The sequence below is a fragment of the Maniola jurtina genome, chromosome 5 (assembly GCF_905333055.1).
Source record: "Maniola jurtina chromosome 5, ilManJurt1.1, whole genome shotgun sequence".
Taxonomy (NCBI): domain Eukaryota; kingdom Metazoa; phylum Arthropoda; class Insecta; order Lepidoptera; family Nymphalidae; genus Maniola; species Maniola jurtina.
The window spans coordinates 946362-950905 of NC_060033.1; positions in this window are offsets into that span (position 1 = coordinate 946362).

Genomic DNA, 4544 nt, shown 5'->3' on the forward strand with positions numbered 1-4544 from the left:
CCGATTCCCATTAAAACAAGTGTAAATTAAAATTTATAACACCCCCGACAAGTGAAGGTTACAGTAACTAGAAAAGAGCTGATAACTTTCAAACGGCTGAACCGATTTTCTTGGATTATTAAAGCTAAGAACACTCTCGACTTTCAAACAAAAAAACTAAATTAAAATCGGTTCATTAGTTTAGGAGCTACGATGCCACAGACAGATACACAGGTACACACGTCAAACTTATAACACCCCTATTTTTGGGTCGGGGGCTGAAAATATGAGAAACAGACTACGTTTGCTTAGAGTACCTATACTCGTACGAATAAAATTCTCTTATATTAAAAATCATTGCAGAGCATGTGCCTTATATTTAATAATATGCTGAATACTTGTGTGTGTATCAAAGGGCCGATGATTATTTATAAGCAATTAATTAATTCGTCATCGTATCAGGCCTTAATTGACTTAATAAAATTTACATACTTATAGTTATGTGAGCTTGATATCAAAGGGCAGTACGGTAGTTCTGACGAAAACGTCTAAATTAAAGGTTATCGCCTATCGTAAATTTTAACTTTTTTATACTCTATCCACGGAAATAAGTTAGTATAGGGCTGTCTCTGTTACATACAAATGATAGAGGCAAAAATCACAGTGGACGCTTACCATTTTGAGACACCAACAACCAATCACAAACAAAACTATGTTTTGTAAGTGAATTTCGAACGTTTTCGAATGTTTCCGAAACGTTTTCGAATTTCGAATGTTTTTACATGTTTGTGATTGGTTGGTGGCTCGAAATGGTTAATTTCCACTAAGAGTTTTTGTCTCTATCATTTGTATGGGATTACGTAACAGAGAGAGCGCTTTACTAACTTCATTCTGCGGATAGAGTATAGGTAGGAATTAATATTTCTGGTGGGCGCACACCTTTACTAATTATATTTATTTGAAAATCCTTCACGCTGGTTGATTTCAATAATTTCAATAACTATTGTGAAACATTTTCAATACAGGGTCAGTGAACCGAAAACAATTCGGCTTTATTATTTGAATCAAATTAATTATTCGGTTTAGAAAATAATGAGTTTTCATTAAAATTAATGAATGTGATATCAAATAAAAGTATTAATCTGTTATTTAATAATATAATCTGTTATTTACTAATATTATTATTTACATTAGATATATTATTATCTTTTCTAAAGTGTATCTGTTACTTGTCACGGTCCTACCGATTGTGGCGATTGGTACAGAGATAATAGCCCGCTTCCATCTTAGACTATTGTCATCACTTTCCACCAGGTGAAATTGCAGTCAAGGGTTCGTTAGTATCTGAAAAAAAAAAAAGTCTTTTGTTTCAAAAAAAAAAAACACACAAATACTGTGATGGCTCAGTTCCTCTAATTAGATTATTTTATCGCGCCGGGAAGTTGGCTACTGATTAAAATATCAAGTTCGTCTCGCGTCTTAAGAGATTAGCATTTGATCGCCGGATTACCATAGATTCGGAGGATCGCCCCGAGGGACGCGTCGTGTGTGTTTTTGCTCTTTAGATAAATTGTTTAGTTGCGCTTTCAAAATATACGTTTTTGCTTTGAATGATTTTTACGCGAAAAAAAAAATTTACCTATGTATTATACAAGTATCGACATTATGCATTTGGGTAAGTACCTACTTACCCAAATAAAAAATTAAAAAACGCGACTGTTCTACAATACTGAATGTTTTTCAAAAAAATCTTTTTCATAAAAGGGTTCTGTACCATCGATAATATAGTATAGATATGTACTAGACTACTAGAGGATGCCCGCGACTTCGTTTGCGTCGATTTAGATTTTTATAGATCCCGTGGGAACTGTTTGATTTTCCGGGATAAAAAGTTGCCTATTTCGATTACAGGGACGCAAGCTACTTCGGTACCAAATTTCATACAAATCAGTCAAGTGGATGAGTCATTTGGAATCTCGCGGGAAATCTTTGATTTTCCGGGATAGAAAGCAACCTATGTCCGTCCCCAGGATATAAGCTAACCCTGTACCAAATTTCGTCAGAATCGGTTACGCTGTTGGGCCGTGAAAAGGTAGCAGACAGACAGATAGACACACTTTCGCATTTATAATATTATATTAGTATGGATTTTAATTTTTTTTAATTTGCATGGCGTCCATTTTGAAATTTATATTATTTGTTGTTATAGCGGCAACAAAAATACACACTGAAAATTTCAATTCTACCTATTAAGGTTCATGAGATACAATCTGCTGACAGATGGGCGGAAGCGGAGGCTTAGTAATAGCAAGTATGGAGCCGTATAGAGCTATATAGCGTATACGGCTACGGAACTCTAAAAGCTCTATAGGACATGAATTGATGAGTAGAATGTCGTACAGTGTAAGCACAATCAATGCTACTCTTGCGGCGGAAGTTGTAAGAAAGCATTGTCGCATTGATTGTGTCACAGCAGCAAAGTCACACCAAATCTACATAATAAAGTTAAGAGGGGTCTCTCCGTCACTCGCTCCATACAAACGTAGTTCGTCTCTCATTGGAATACTAACCAATCATACTCAATAGAATTTTGTAGAAACGTTCCGGGAACTAATATCTATGCCTGTGGTTTTCCAGATTTCCGTTAAAATATTCGGTTTCAAAGTTACGCGGTCTTAAAAATTCACATACAAATGTTTGAGCCCCTATAATTTTAAAACTACATATTTTTAGAAAAATCTAAAATACTACAGGCACAGATATTAGTTTCTAAAATATCTCTGCAAAATTTCATGGACTTTGGTTGCTTAATATTCAAATGAAATTGGGACTACGATTGTATGGAGTAAGTGACGGAGAGCTAGCCCTGTTAATCGTTAACCAGATTTAACCATTAATTTTAGTTAAGATAAAAATGATCGCATGTAGTCTATTCTATCATCGATAAAATAGAACTAAATCGATCGACAATCGTGGGAAGGTCGTTAAAGCGTCTCCATCGACGGGCGTATCCACAAGATGTATTTATATTGTGCAATTAATGCCGTAATTCACCCGCGACATGGAAACAAGGCGTAAAAACGCCACGGGTTTTACATCCACTAATAAATGAGTTGACAGAGTGACAGCCGAACTTGAACCGTTGATTTGAATACATGTACATCACTAGGGGATAGGTCAAGAGATGACCGTTAGAACTTCACCGTTAATTTGGATACGCTAATACATCTATTAAGACAACACTTATACCATAAAATGCAGTTTTAAAATACGCTTTTAATGATATATAACATGCATATTATTGATGAAAGAACACAAAGCTAAAGACAAAAAGAAATTTCAAAACTTTGAATCTCTCCTGTAATAAAGTTTTTTTTTTCAGTTTGTATCCTTTTTGTATTTGAAGTAACATGTACATCACTAGGGGATAAGGCAAAGAGATGACCGTTAGAACTTGAACCGTTAATATGGATACATGTACCTTCAAAGGCCGTAAGTCGTTTAGCACTTTAATGATCATATTGGCGTGGCACGGTTATGCACACGCGTTAGGTGTGTGTGTTGTGTTTATAGAAAAGGGTTATAAAAGCGACAGGTTGTTGATGCAATAGTTTCGCTAAATTGCTACTCGAATTCTGAGGCCGACCGTAGGGGATAGGTCGAGAGATGACTGTTAGAAATTCTTGAAATTAAACTTATATTGTTATTTTATGAAAATTATGGTACGGCATGGACGTGGACTGCCAACGTGTAAAAGATCTCCTGAGTTCGAAATATTTTGCAGTCATCTCTCAGAGTATAGCTAACACCTCAACTACGAAATGTATTGACGCCATGATCTAGTTAATTATCCCATAAATACGGATTAATTTGAATGTATAATTAATTAAAACGCTATGTCGAGCAAACATCATTACGGGAGCACAATTTACAGGGCTAGTTTGGAATTACAATTGTCATTCTGTACACTATTAAACCCTCTATTGCCTACATAATACAGGTTATATTCATGTGTATAGTTATTTAGATGAGACGTAAGCTTTCATTCAGATTATGCGATTGTACAGTACTTTGTGTAAATACGTGAAAGCTGTGGGTGTATTCTGAATGCTTATATTTGTTTCATTAATGTTAATTGAAACGTCAAGACTCAAGATGTTATTTTTAGCCACCTTCTGGAATGATGGGAGACTTAATCCTTTTGTATACCCACCTCCCTACCTATATTACTTTTATTTTTGTAAATTTTCATAAATAGGTACTCAAGATATTATAGCGCAGTCGAACAGTCACAACGCGTTTTTTCTAAAATTATAATTTTAGGTTTAAGCGATTACTTTTTTAAGAATCATAAAAATTTTAAGAGCGAATAGGTAAAGGAAAAGTTTGTTGTTTTGAATTTGCAATAGAAAAATAATCCTATTGCAAATTAAAAATAATAAACTACTTAAATAATCTTAATTTAACAAAGTAATTGCAGATAGTTTTATTTTGAAAATATGAATAGTTGTGTACATAACTATTAGTTATCAGCTAGGTTCATAAAAGTGTTTGATGGAATAGCT